The following is a 16,080-nucleotide window of genomic DNA, read 5'->3' on the forward strand; positions in this document are numbered from 1 at the left end:
AACTTATCTAGATCCCTCTGAAGAGCCTCCCTACCCTCAGGCAGATTGAACTACCTCCCAACTTGGTGTCATCTGTAAACTTACTGAGGATACACTCAATCCCTTCATCTAGGTCATCACTAAAGATATTAAACAAGTTGGGCCCCAGTACAGACCCCTGGGGGACACCATTTGTAATGGATCACCAGCTGGACTTAACTCCATTGACCCCTACCCACTGGGCATGGCCCTCTAACCAGTTCCTTACCCAAAGAAGAGTATGTCTGTCCAGGCCATGGGTAGCCAGTTTCCCCAGAAGAATACTGTGAAAGATCGTGTCAAAGGCTTTGCTGAAGTCTAAGTAGATTACATCAGCCTTTCTCTTGTCTACCAGGCTGGTCACCCAGTGATAGAGGGAGATGAGGCTGGTCAAGAACAATCTGCCTTTCATGAACCCGTGCTGGCTGGTTATTTGCATAGAAAGCACAAGTAAAGAGTGGAGAGGGATTAGAGGGAGGGAAAGACAGGGCCAATTACCACCTTCTCCCTGCTGGCCATCACTCTTGATGCAGCCCAGGATACAGTTGGCCTTATAGGCTGCAAGTGTACACTTCAAGCTCGAGTTCAGCTTACTGCCAACAAGGACACCCAGGTCTTCCTCTGCAATGAAGTATAAGCCTGGAAAGGGTTATGGATATGGAATCCCATGTTAGTATCGGTAATCTTCAGGAACTTTCAACTCTATTTGTTCTTCAGCATGATACTCTTTTTCCTCCTAACAAAGGTTATGGTAAGACACAGTAACTGATGTAGACAAATTGTTGTATGGATATAATAGTTGGCAACATGTTTTCGTATCATTGGATTATAATGATAACTTTTAAAAAGTCCTCAAAGCCTTAATACGATCAGGCAAGCCATCAACTTTCAAATCACCCTGGATATTGATTTCAAATTTCAAACCAATCCATGTTTCAAGACTAATTTAGGAACTATTACACTTGAAAAACAACAAATTGGGTAGAAGTACCCCTAAGCCCCAGTTTGCTTATTTAACTAGGCACTCATGCATTCCTGCCAAATCTGGTTTTCATGAAAGTCAATTTATTTGTTCATTATGTGACATTTGAAACCATTCAAGCAATTGTGAGGTGGGATTAAAGTCTCTGCTGTAGTATTTCATGATTGAAATGTTTTGGCCATTTTTGGAGGAAACTTAAGACATGAGGATAGGGTATGAAAATGCACTGAAATATCAAAGCCACCTTATTGATAACATTGTAATTTTGTTGTGTTGATACATTGTAAGGATTTCTGGGGGGTGTGATCCTGATGTACTTAGAACTGGAGGATCTGAAAGACTGAAATTTAAGCCATTTTCAAAGAAAATTATCTGATAACATTAGCTCTGTTCCCCTGCCAAACAAAATTCCATTAACCAGCTGAAATGGGACTTAATAACAATCATGTAAACCAATTAGCCTCAATTTATAACTCCATTAGGAGCTTTATTCATCACCACATGGCTTTATAGAACTGTGCTTCCTTCTGACATTTGGCAGATTAAATAACAAATAAGGCCTGGGGTACAAAACAAAAATGTAAATGCAGATTACCTAAGTAAGACTTTCATTTCAGAAAAGAGATAAATTTGAAATATCATACTTTTTACACATTCCAGAGAGCTATTCTAGACTTAAAAAGTAAAACGTCTATATCTAAAAGCATATACCGTAGCTGGATTAATATTTTCACAATGTATGAGATCAGAGGGAAACCTAAATCATCTGAACCTTTATCTGAACTACAGGTCACTCACTTTGTTACCAATATACTTTCAACATTAGTAAGATTAAGACATTTCAGTCTTCAGGAGAATAATCATTTTTTGCTTTGTGTATCAAGACAACCATCACCATTCCCCCTTGGAATTGATATCTTATTCCAGAGTTATCCCACTTAATAGGTTATGATCCACACTGCATTAGAAGCTGAAAAATTACACTTTATGAATTCCTGCTAAACTATTTTCAAGACCTAGTTTGATCTGGTGATGAATTTGATTCTGACCATATAATTTAGATACCTAGAAGTAGATTTACTGGTACTGGCTTGGCCAGTTTTCTTTCCATTCACTTTTCCATCTATACCAAATATACAGTATTCCACAGCAGAAAATAAGAAAGAGGTAGAGAGACTGAGAGAAGATTTATTCGTGGATAGTCAGTTGTTGCCCTTGTTGCCTTGAAGCACAACAGTTATTTGCAGTTACTTTCTAAATACAGATATTAAGAGTGGTTTGAATACAAGTCAGAACATCCTATTTCCTTACTCCTCTGAGCATAGACATAGCAATAGTGGATCAGAGACTCAGAACCAGGCCAAATGAACAGCTGAATGCTGAGACCTTTAAGATCAAATCCTAAAGAGGTTTTTCTTCAGCCTAGTGATCATTTCTTTGATGGTTCTCAGTATATATTTTTCACTGAATTAGAAAACAAAAACTGCACAATCACACATAGTTTTTTGATACTGTTGTTAGCAATGCTTTTCATAGAATCAAATTATTTTCCCAGTGGTGCATTTTTGCACTGAGAATCCATTTGAGTGTTTACCTACAATGATTTATAAATCATTTTCTAACCCATTATTCTTCAGAAGAGTCATTCTGTAGACAAAGACTGCCTCTTTCAATTTCAGATAATGTGCCATATTGCATTTGAACAAGTTATTTTTGGTTCTGTTGGCCTATGATTTTTTAACTGAGCAAAGGACACCATCTGTTACAACATGACAACAACATGTAGTGAAATATTGTGGGAAGGTTCAACTTCTACTGCCATACTACCAACATCCAGCTCTGATGCCAAAGACCAACATAATAAAACAGGAGGCATTACTTTCAGAGCAGCCTTCATAGAGTCTATATAAAAATGAGGTATTTAAATTAGGCCAATTCTTCCCATTTCAGCTGCACAAGAGTAATAAATGTTAAGCAAAGAGCAGACAGTGAAATAATCCCCAGAATTATTTTACACTGTAATTAAATTTGTACCAGAATTGGTATGATATGGCACGATTGACTTGTTTCTGCCAGTTCCATCATCCTCTCATGTTTTTCTCTATAAGCAATATACCCTTTTATCAAAGTAGATAGTTTTACTCTAAAAGAGCTATTCTTTAGATCTTTTAATTACTCTGTAGAACCTTGCATTAACTTCAGTACCTCAAATCTGATTCTTAAGAACAAGTACAGACTGACAAGAGATCAGGACAGTTTTTCCTGATTTATGATACAACCATGCACTTGTAGAAGAACTTGATGCATTCATCCTCAATTTAATTCTTGTCTAACAGGGAACAAATATTCAAAGCTAACTCCCATCTCCTTCTCCTCACAGCTCCTATTCAGTTCTCAGTTTAAACTATGATGAATTTATGTCACATTTGCATTTATTTGTAAACACTGCATTTCTGAATGTGAATTCAGGAATACAGTTCATATTATTATTCAAATCTGAAACATTCAGTTTACTTTTGACTGCTTTCTGCAATATTACTTTTAATGAGTAATTATTAATCTTTTGAAGTAATGTAAGGTTACAACCTTAATTAGCACATTTTCTGGACTTTGTCAAGAAAAAAACAAGGCAGTTTTGGCAAATTACTAGTTACTGTAATCAATAGCAGCTTGAACAGAGTAAGCTGTAAACACAGTATTTTTTTCTGATTATCACCTAAATTATAGATACAAATAATAATATCCTTGAGGTGAAAACTGCTCTTTGGGCTTGATCCCAAAGTGAGTGACATCAATTAAAACACTCCTTTGCTTTATATCATGCTTTGGATTAGGCCTAATGGCATCAATTAGAGACTCATTTCCCTTATATTATGCATGGGAGCAAGTCTTAAATTATAAAAATGTAATTACTCCAGCTTTAATTTGACAATATTGAGAGAAATATCAGACCTAACATGTTATCAAGTAGTTTGCATTTCTGGATCTAGGAAACAGGTGGGCACATCCTAACCATTCATCAGCCAGTGAAAGAAGTAGTCTAATAATTTTTATTTTTCCCTTACACAGTAAAAAGAAAATAAAAGGAATTAATGTGAAGTGAGAATTATTATTAAACATTGTTTTACAAATAAATCAGAGGCCTAATAAAACAACGGATTTTAGTTTGATTGGATGTTTAACTGGACTGGTGACAAAAACTGCATAGTTTAAATGGGCTCACCACTGATTATTGCTTAGTACTGACCAGTGATCTGAGAATTACACATCTCACAATTTGACACTTATATGCTGATAATGTGGTAAAACTTCATGTCTCATTTCAAGACAAATTATCACAATGCTTTCCTTTATAATACTATTACAATTCCTGACAAAGTTGGTAATGCCCTTGTCTCGAGGTGACTCATTTCCTTCTTGTCTGACAATGGAAATAGGCTATGCAGACAAAGTACCAGGAAACAGATTTTAAAACACTGATGTAACCACATGGGATACAGTGCTTGTAAGCCACTTTTTTCCAGCTTCACACTCTTTCAAAAAAACCTGCTCATGTAATGTGGGGTCTTTAGGTCTTCTCTGAATTTCAGTAATTGCCTCTCCCTGGCAGACAGAAGGACCTATTTTCTTTCAGACACCTGAACACAAGACTGCAAACCACATGTGTTCAGTATGCATTTGTTACATAGACATTTTTCCTTAAAAATTTGAAATTGGTAGCATTAGCTCATGCAAAAACAGCCCCTAAAAAAAAGCTCCCAGCATGCAGAATGTCAAGAAAGCCTTTTTACTTGTTTCTTCAGCTTAGATACCAATGATGAGAAAGAAATGGGAGAGAGCGCATTAGTTACAGGAATCAGCTAGTGACAGGGATTTCAGCAGCCTGTGGGGATATTTAAGGAAAAAAATCATGAGTTGCACTATACTGGCTACTATTGGTTGTTCTCATTGAAGTTAAATGAATGAAGTTATGTCTTAAGCTCGTGCCTTGATTGTTAGCTTTCTTCCTGTGCATCCAGGAACGTGCCTCATGGAACAGTTAAGCCACATCTGACCTGACCATAGACTTAAAATCTTAAAATTAAATTTAGGAGGACCACTTGTCAAAAATTGCTTATCTGCAAAACAAATGGGTTTTGTACTTAATTGCATTCAAAATAATGCAAAGGTGAAATGACTTGCACAGGAACATTTCCTTATTCTTGTGGTGAATATTATCTCCTTCCTCTGAATCAGCGTGCACCCAGGCTGTGAGCCAGCAGCCATTGAAGCATGTGGTCTTCCTCCACAGGGAACTATTTTTCTGGGCTCTTGGAATGTTCCTACCTTATTCCTGTGGTGGGTGTAAACATAAATAATTCAGCAATAGTCATGGAGAAATCAAGTCAACACTGAAATACTTCCTAAAGGTGACACAAAATGAAGAGTTACCTGATTACCAACTACAAGAACCAGACAAGGTATAGTTACCACCCATAATTAATATGATCAATAAATTAAAAAATAAGGATACTTATGTCTTAAATTTTTTACTTTGTAAACTAATGCAACGTAACTTGCTAAGTACACTTGGCAAGGTTATTTCATAGTAGTTTAATTCATTTATGATTTATTGTAAATAAAAATAAACTAAGGATGGTAATAGGGAAAACCACAACTGCTGAGACTCTTTTGAAAGAAATTTTACAGAGTTAATTATTAATTTTAAACAAATTAAGGCAAAATTAAACGTTACTGTTTAGAAGAAAAGTCAAATTAAAGGATGACAAATAAAAGATTTTGGTTAGCAAAGCCAAGAAAGGAGTTTACTTAGCTTACAAAATAAAACATATGTAAATCTATACCCTCGTTAGGTGAAGAAAAAAGCTAAAGGAATGAATACCTTAAAAGAATAAAAAATGATAAAAAGCAAAAGAAAATGAAAACAAGGAAAAGAAAAAATAATTTTTTTTTTTTCAACTCAAAAATTATCATTTTGAAGTTATTTTTCTAAAGTCAGTCTTTGTTCAAAAAATAACACTTCAACTGTAGTCAATATAATGTATAAACGTGTGTTAACCAAGCACTAGATCTTAGCCTCTCCTCAGTTACTCTTTATACCCATTCCCCAGGGATGCACATGAGAGACAGGAGAATATGCCAGGTGGGCAGTGGCTGTAAGCATGACACAGCACCACTAGTAGTGGCTGGCCAGGCTAGATATCACAGTCAGTGATATGACACTGGATATCACTAAAAATTCTACTGTACTGCTTGGAGGGGTGCATGTTTTGGCTTTTCACATGTCATAGCAAGATTTCAGAGGAGCAGCCAGTTCTTCCTAGGATCTGTTACTACTGGAATGCTCTTCATACTCATAAACAATAAAACATTCCTAAAGCTAAACAATCACTGTTAAAAAAATAAATTATGTGACTGGAAAACCTGAAATGCTTTCTGTTTTGGCAGTTGAAGCTGTCTGAAATGTTTGCAACAAAACAGATATATTATAAACTTGGCATTCGGAAAAGGGTAATACAAACACTCATGAATGTTTAAGAAAGCCTGGAAGGTATTTATCATTTTAAAATCCAAACTATATGGCTACATAATTTTGTATTGTTTTGACTCAAAACCACATGGAACTTCATAATTGTTACTGAATTTGATAAACTCACCAAATTCAAACATATAAATTGAACCTGAATGCTTTGGGGAATAATTAATTCTCTGAACTCTTTAATTAAAAAGTGCTTAAAAGGGCTTGACACAGGAAAAGCTATACATTAATGGGCTTTAAATGCAGAAAGTACAAAACTTGCCCCATATCCTTGAAGTTCCTCCATTTCTTCTGTGGAGAAATATAAATGCTACCACAATAAAAATAAGAATTCTGATTTCTTATTCTGTGCTTAGCGACACTTCACACAGCAGAACACAGATACATACAGATATATAATTTGTTTATGTTAGACTTGCCAGTCTAAAACAAACATCAATCTACTTATTACCTAAACATAGAAATTAATATCTAGTGTATTTATGCTGAACAAATACTTGTAATGCATACACAAAAAAGACTTTTATAATCCTAAGTAAACTCTTCTCAAAAAACAGTGCTAAATCTACTCTGCTGATAAAATACAACAGAAAATTAAATTTAATTTAATCAGTTGGAATAAGTTCTTTTTTTTTTTGTTTATTTTATTAAGCCTTCTCTTTTGGTGAGAAGGAACAGATAAAAATAGCACTGTACAACTGTATGCACTGTAATTAAGTAATAGCTCCATTTTATTACTATTTATTTTAATATTATTCTTTATAATTATTTCTTTGCATGGCTTTCTACTTACCTAGCCTGTTGAAATATCTTCTCACTCTTTCCTAGTTACTCTTTTAGTAACCTAAATCTGATATTTTCTAGTTTTCCAATATTTTGTGTTTTGTTTTTATCCTTTTGTCATTGTTTTGAAGACACTATCTCACTGAGATATCCATAAAGAAACTTACCATTTTCTAATTTAAAATTTAATCAAATTCAATAATTTAGGTTTCATCAATGTCAGAGAAGCTTAGTATTTCCTTCTAGTGAACACTAATGATATTAACTTTATCTTCTTAGTTCTGCTAATTGAGTAAGTAGCAAGGTATCCTGATTTTTCCAATCCTTCTTGCCTTAGTTTTTATACCTCAGCAATGACTTTCATTAATTCATTTCTCAGTTTCTTACAGATAAGCAACTAATTGCTCTTGCACCTATAACTACCCCATTGGCACCTTTATGTTTTTTTTTTCCCCACTGAAACATAGTTAGTTATCACAATGTTCTTCCTATATCTTAATATTTCTGATGCGTAGCTAGTCTATCCATCATTTGTGTGAAAATTAGCTAGAAATATAAACCTTAAGCAATTTTGACAGAAGGATTTAAAACTGTATTAACACACTGTAACTACTTATACTAATTATCTACTACAGCTTTTATTTCCTTAAAAGAGCTTGTTGAACAAAGACGACTTTCCTATAGTTTTTATACTCTTCTGCAAACCTTTTATTCCCTCCAAATTGGCTGCTTCCTTATGAAGTGAATGTTATTCACCTTAGTACAACTTCTTTGTTTCATAGAGATTCTCACCTTACACTACCGCACTTGACTGTAAAAGTATTGGAATCCCCATGACTTTCAGACAAATTATAGAGAAGACTATGTGACTCATAGAAACAACTCACTAGCTCTTTCACAATATCACTAACTAACTAACTAACTAACTAACTAACTAACTAACTAACTAACTAACTAACTAACTAACTAACTAACTAACTAACTACATACATACATACATACATACATACATACATACATACATACATACATACATACATACATGTATTTTAACTGTCGTTGAGTAAGAGAAGAATACGCAAAGACCAGCCAGTAGCAAAGAGCAGCTGCCTTTATGCTGAGGCAGCAGGGGTGGGGTGGAGCCAAGATAAGTGCCCGAATGAGGCCAGGTGTTATCCCATACCGCATGGCACTATGTAGAAGGCTACAATTAAGCTATGGGAGAAGGCCATGGGCAGTTGCTGCTTGGAGGGTGTTGCTGGGTGTTGGTTGGCAGGTGATAAGGGCTTACCTTGCTGGTAGTTCAACCAGCGGTTGTGTTGATAGCTGACTGTTGATCACCAGATGATAAGTAATTGCATTGTAGCTATATACGTATATATTGTTATTTTCTGCATTAGTAAATAACTTTTCTTTTGGTTGAGGAATTCTATTTTCTTCCCAATTCTCTTCCTTCTTCTATTTGAAGGGGAATGAGCAAAAGCTGCCTGCCAGGTAAAGCCATAAGCTTATAGCATAAAAATATTCGAGTGTATAGTCATTTAGTACCAAAAGTGTGTGAGGTCAGGGCTTTCCATATGATACAGCATTCTGTGGAGTTAAATTTAGGTACTGCTTGAGTGAATGATGTAATATAGATGTATCTGACAAAGAAAGATGTCTCTGTTCACATTCAAATTTGGTACTGTTGCTGACTTCTTGCTTTGCATATTTTAATGCTGGTATAAAAGGCTATGCTAATGCATTTGTTCTGTATGTCAATCCAAAATCAAAGTAAACAAAGGCTATTTGGCTTTGTAAAATACACTGCTAACAATTAGCTATGAAAAAAAGAAATTGCCAATGAGAATACTGTTAGTACACAATATATGTTAGAAGGTAAAAAAAAAAAAAAATCATACGCCTCCAAAATGACAGAAAGCAGTAAGTATATTGAGGTTTAAACAACATCTTCAGATTGTAAAATTAAGGTTAATATATTAGCTAATAGAAGATTCAACCATCATAACGCTTTAACTATAGAGACTAATTAAACTGCCGTGCTCTTATAAATGTGAGAGCTGGAGAAACAATCCAACTCAGAATGTATAAAAATTGAAAATAAAAGATATTTAAAGGCAGTAATGGAAAACTATTTTACAGAGTTCAGCAGTTCCCAGTTTCCATTTTTGTTCCATAAAGATAAGGAACATATCAGGAATATTTGCAAGAAAAGAAGGTATTATATCCTTCAGGAATGAATATGAGCAGATAAAAAGGGTGCCTGAAAGTTGTTTGCTTGAAGGATTCTTAGGCAACAGTCATGCCTTAAAACAGTTCTGACAACATATGTGTTCTAGCCTGGAGTACACCTAACCTTCACAGTCACAATGTAAAACAAGGCAGGAATGATTCAGAATCACCTTGTTCTCATCAACACTTAAGCATGAGCATGCTTAATAAAACTGTTGTAACTGCAGTGTTCTCATACTCTCATCTCTGACAATGTCACATGCTAAATACTTGCAAAAAATGCTCAAGGACTTATTAATAGCTCATCATCTTGCTTAATGCTGACGCTAAAAGTAATCTTGTTGCTTTGTGCCCCTTAAACATACTATCCTACACCCTGCCCCATTTTCTCTTAGGCCTTCTATTGCTGATAAAAATATTTTTTAGATTTCTCTGGTTGCTTTCTTTGGATTTTTATTGTAGTCACTTTTTTAGCTTTATCCCTAGCTCTATTCTGGACTTGCAATACTTTATTCTTTTTCAATGACTGCTGTGTCCTTGTCTATTCTTCTTCACTATTTATTCCTCTGCTAATATTTGTTTCAGTTCTTCTTCAATACAGTATTATTAACTAATTTATTGTTCTAGCTTTAAGTATAGATGAGAGTTTTAGAATTCTGAATTGGATATTAATTGTTAGGAACATTTTTTGTGAACTTAATCTGTTTGTGATTTAGTTTTCTGCAAAGATGTTAGCTAAGGCAGAGCCATTTGCAAAATTGTTGTGATGTTAGCCTCAGGTTATTGCAAAGACTTGAAGTGTCCTCTTTGCCACCTAGTTACAAAATATCATCTATTGCTTAAATGAGCAAATCTTTTTTTTTTTTTTTTTTCACTAAGGAAATTGAAAAAAAAAAAGGATATATTAGGAGCGAAAATTCTCATTTATGTACCAAAGTATTTTTCAAATACTGCATCTTATTGATATCTTCATGCCACCTAATTGCCTACATAAACCAAACTTTAAGAAGTCAAGTAAATCAACAAGTCCGTGATGGCAGCAGGAGAGGAAAAATTTTGCCACTGCTAAATACCAGTTTCTTTTACAGGAATTTTACAGGTAGTTGGAACAGCTACCAAGCAAGTGGCTGCAACATTTATACTGAGTGCACAGGGATAGGCAAACAGGATCTCACAGACTAGTGAGACTTCCAAGAAAATCTTTAATAATAGGGACTTGGGGCCCCATTAGAAAATGAATTTTTTCAGTGTTATTCTATGGAAACTCAGCTGATCTTCCATGAGAAACTGAAAATTTGGCTTCCCAAACATTCAGATTTTCATATTTACTAATCTGGCTTCTCTGTATTTTTACTGCTTACTGATGGTGATAATGCCATCTGCATATAATAAGAAATGACTTTAATCTTTCCTCAAGTTCAAGATTTTTAGTTGTTTTTGTCAACGTTTATGAACTACGAGGTTCTGGCAGGGGCTGCATCAGGCATACCACAAAATGTATCTGTTCTCACAGTATTGCCAGACTAGTTTTCAAGCCAAAGAAACTTGGCTAAGTTCAAATAAATTTTGCATGACTGTTCTAATTTATGGGTACGATGAGTAAGAATAACAAACAACATTGCTTAAACTCAAGTTCACCCATCCTATGTAGCTTTTATTACATCTTGTTTCTTGATACTGTAATATACTAGAAAGCAAGATAAGTAGAGAAATTGAGAGATCTGTGTTATTTTCCCACTTGAAACTGACTTTGCAAAATTATCTAAAGATAGGTACTTTGGATTACTCAGCCCAGAAGGAATATGTAGGGGGAGAAATAACTTTTCCTTGCTACAGTTCTCTTGCAGAGACATGGGGATAATTAAATGATAAGCATTATGGTGTTGTATGCAATTCATATTGGCAATGGAGGATATGGTGATGAAGTACAGCACACTTTGCTATATTTTATTAGTATTATGACAGGATAGTAAGCAACAACTGTGCTTTCTTCTCAGTATCAAGATGGAATAACAGCTTTAATCCTACTGGTTTCTTTAAAAAAACAAACAAAAAAAACCAGAACGTGATGACATACATTTTTGCTGTACATTGAAATAGAGTTGTTGCCCAACCATACCACAGCTTGTAGGTGCAGAGAGTAAGAAATAATCAGTGGGTCCCAGCACATACTCAGACAGCACTCTGCCTATTAAGGCCTTCTGTGCAATTTTAGAGAACTAGCTAGATAATTGCAATCATCCACAATGATTTATGCTTGTAAAATGTATAATGTATAAATGTAATAATGTATAATGTAAAATGTATAAAGCAATCTCTTTTCCAAATCAGGACCTGAGACTGTTCACATGGATTTACTTTGCAAACTCTGTATTTAAAGAGGTCTATGTTTAGTGCTATCTCAAAATTTTTCTTAAGCAAGGGGAATGCTCAAGTAGCTATGAAAACTGCCAGGTGGGATAAGCAACTACAGCATGTGTCAAGGCCTGAGTCTCAAAGAAGACCAGAGGGAAACCTGTTCCACCCTGTTTGGCTACTGAATGTTAATGTTGGCTTGAGGCAGATGACTTATGCCCTTCAACTATGGAGTCTTCTAAAATTGTATCTGAACTACACCAACCAAAAAGTCCCCTTTGTCTGGGCCTTGAACCATATTTCATTTTCCTGTAACAGTACACTCAGTCACCACTGTTTCCACCTCTAGGTTAACCATACTGGCTGTAGTACCAAGTGAATTTGAGGTGATTCAATTCCCATCCTATTTTCAGCCCAGGCACTCTCTTCCTATATCACTACTTGGAGTTTTCCAAATTACATATGGGAAGAAATCACAGGGTTTATTTTCTAGTCTCATAGAAAATGTTCATTGTGGTTATATTTTAGTGTGTGTACTTCTGTCACAACAAAATTGGAAAAATTGCTAAAATAAATGTAAGGTCAAATATAAACCAGTTTAATTATTAACAAAAGAGAAAAATGTCAAAATAAAAGCAAGTAAACAAAACTTTCAGTGTGGTTCTGTGGTTCAGGCAGGAGATGGGGAGTTGTTTTTGGCACTGTTGTGTTGGTTATTTATTTATTTATTTATTTTTCTGAGCTCTTGGTTGGGAAACATATCTCAGCTATGCATTTAAGTCACAACACATTGCAGAGGATGCAGAGACGAGTCATCTTTTCAGCTTCAGTCTTGGATTAAAGTAACCACATATGCTGGGTTTGTGAGGTCAATTTCAGAATTTTTTTCTCAAATTTCAGTGTCCTAGGAATGCCCGAAAACATCTTGTTTTTCCATTTTGTCAGTGAAAACATTTGGATTTTACTAAAAACCAAAGCACGCACTTAAGAGGTATTGCTACTTTGAGAATTAGCTTCAGACAAGATTATCTAAAGCTAGTTAGTGAATTATGGGTACTCATTTTTATGAGCCATTTTTTCCTTCTTTTCCAGAGCATATTTTGGCATCTTTGAAGGATTTAAAGTTGGAAATCAAATAGCTTTGGCTAATTTCTAAGATCTTGGCATTGTTTTCACCAACTGCAATCATCTGTGAGAAATAAATAGTCAGTGCAGTGAGCACCTCCTGGCCTCCAGAGAAAACGTTGAAGTAGGTTGCTCCAAAAGCAATGCCTCTTATTTATTTTAATGGAAACAACAACAATAGATACAAAGAACACCATAACACTATTTGTTAGAGAGAATTCTCAGCTACAAAACACTGTTTTTCAACAGTCACCACCATTCACTATGCATTTTTGCTAGCAATGAACAAGAAACTGCATACTACTTGTAGAAACATTTGTGGCTGTCCAGAGCATGACTTGTCTTTCACATAGCTGTTGCCACTGCTGAAATGAATCACCCACTGCCTCACTGTGTTCACATCCACTGTTTGGTCTACATAAATATTCAGCAATCATCAATGAATGTCAATGGGTACCATTTTCTCCACATGGAAATATTCAATTCCACACCTTTGCTTCATGTGCACTTCCATGTCAGATGACGTTATGTCAGCCTGCCCCTCTGCTGCCATCTGTCACACAGGAACAAAATGTAACAGAATATTGGTGGAATAGTTCAACCTTTGCTGCCATAACACCAACATCTACCCCTGATGTAATGTGCCAACATAATAAAATAGGAGGCATTACTTTTGAAGCAGCTTTCATATCTGTATTCTGTTGAATCTGTTCTTTTTCCCCACAAGGTGAATGCATGAGAGAGTTACTTATTCAGTGCATCTTGGAAAAATAAACTGCTATTACTGAGTGCTGTTTTTTTCATTGCAGCAGTGCCCAGAGACCCTATTCAGGAATCAGCATGGGATATAACAGGTGGCTACTAACAGATGGGGAAAATACTGAGTAACAGCAAGACAATTAAGCTTGAAGGTTTCCTGTGTAGGACACAATTCAGTGTAAGCTGAGCTTGTGATAAATGCTAATATATTTTAAAGAAATTAGGAATTGATGTTTACCAAGTTAAGGTCATGCCAGTGTGACTTTTCTGATGTGCCTACACTTAGATTTGGCTCCACTTCCTCTCTCTGCATGAGTGTCTGTAGAACATGCAAGAACTAACCTGACTGCTTACACATTTGCACAGTTTGTCACAGCATAACTACTAACAGCCCTTTGGCTGAGCCATGGAAACAGCCCATTTGTACTGTTTTCACTTGAGATGGAAGTGGGATGCTATGATATGACTCAGCATAATATATATATTTATTTCTGAATTAGAATAAGTTAAATTATTTCATCATTTCTGTTGACTGACAGAGCAAAACCATGATTATTAAGGTTATTCAGTGCATGGAAATTTGGTAAACAACAGAAATGTAATCATTAAGTTTGAACCCTTAGTTCAACTGAGTTCAGAAAAAATTAACTGAATATTCCTTTATGCTCGGTCATTACTTTATTTTTAATCGATAAACATCAGCTGTTAACTATCTTATCTCATTCTACTCATTCTATTCTACTTTTTCTTGTACTGCTCCAAATCACTTCTACCTAAAACACTCCATATAGTATATGATTAAGATCAGTCTCTTTTTCTTCTCTGGCTGTTATGTGGTCTGGTGATCTTCATTCCGTCCCTCTCAGCAGATTGGAATATTTAATACAAGAAAGATCTAACATAAAGTAAAAAAATGCAAGCAGGACAGGGAAAATTAAACTAGACCACAGAGTATATCTTCTCAGGTCTGCCTCTGGAAAAGGGAAAGCAAGCATTTTCAAGGGGGCACAGCAAAAGCAGAGCAATTCTTTTAATTACTTAGATATGATTACCAGTGATAAATATTGTAAGCTGAAATGAGTTTGCTTTCACTGAAAGTAAACTTTAAAGTCTAGTAAGCATTCTCATATATAACAATAAACAATGAACATTTTCCAACAAATTCTGAAAATCTAACAAATATGTTTTGAAGTCCTAATATGAGAGACTTCAGAGAAACTGAGAATTAATTCAAGGTCATGGGGTAATATAGGCATTCATCAATGTAAAAATGGTTAGATGCTCAAGTACATAGCAAAATAATTTAAATTATTATTGCTTGGTTTTGTTTACAGTTGTTCATTTTGCTTCTTATTTCCCTACTTCCAAACTTCTTGGAAGTCTTAAATCATATTATATTGTGTTTTTCTCTATTAGAAAAGGAGAAGTGGTAGGGAGGTGGTATGTTCCATTCTGTTTACAACTGTGTTTTGGATGTCAGTCATAGTACTGAATATCAAACTGTGATATTTTTGCAGCAGCATCTGGCTTTTCACAGATCTCCAGATGCTGCTATATTGGTGGGTTTGGAGTTGTTTCTGGGTCAGTTATTTTGAGACATGAACTGTCTCACTGTTTTGTCCTCTCAGAAGCTGTTTTCTTTTGATATAAGCTATGATACTTGAGATTTATACATACAATTCCATATTGAATTGTTTTATATTATAAAAAGTATTTAAGAAGGCACATAAATTGATGTGGTGCATATAACCAATTCAGAATCCTTTTTTCTTAGAGATATACCCCATTCTACTCTTGTAACATTTCAGAAAATAGGTATCTGTAACTATTAAACAGCAGCAGCAATGTGCTAAAACAGGAATGAGACTTAAACAGGAACTAGTGTAAAAGCCATTGTGGTAATGCTGCTGGCAAAAATATTGCTAATCTTAATAAGAGAAAAACAGATGATGCTTTAAAATGCAAAACAAACAAACAAACAAACAAACAAAACACAACATAAAATAAGGTGTTTAGATTCATCTGTAAATTTAGTTCTCAGCAAAGGGCTGTGAGCAATTGTATTTCCTAAGAAAAAGGACATTTGAAATAAAGGAAGTAAAATTTATTTAGAGTGTTAATTGTTAGAAGTAGTACTTAGTACTGGTAAAAAATTCAGAATACTAGAATTGTCTAAGAAACTTGTGCTTGCAGAACAGTTACTTCAGTCAAAGATATATGAGGAAATCCCCAAATGTCAACATGAGCTTCTAGTTCACAAATTTAAATAAAAAATGCTTCAGAAGTT

Source organism: Phasianus colchicus, chromosome 4, assembly GCF_987193195.1.
Source record: "Phasianus colchicus chromosome 4, bPhaCol1.hap1.1, whole genome shotgun sequence".
Taxonomy (NCBI): domain Eukaryota; kingdom Metazoa; phylum Chordata; class Aves; order Galliformes; family Phasianidae; genus Phasianus; species Phasianus colchicus.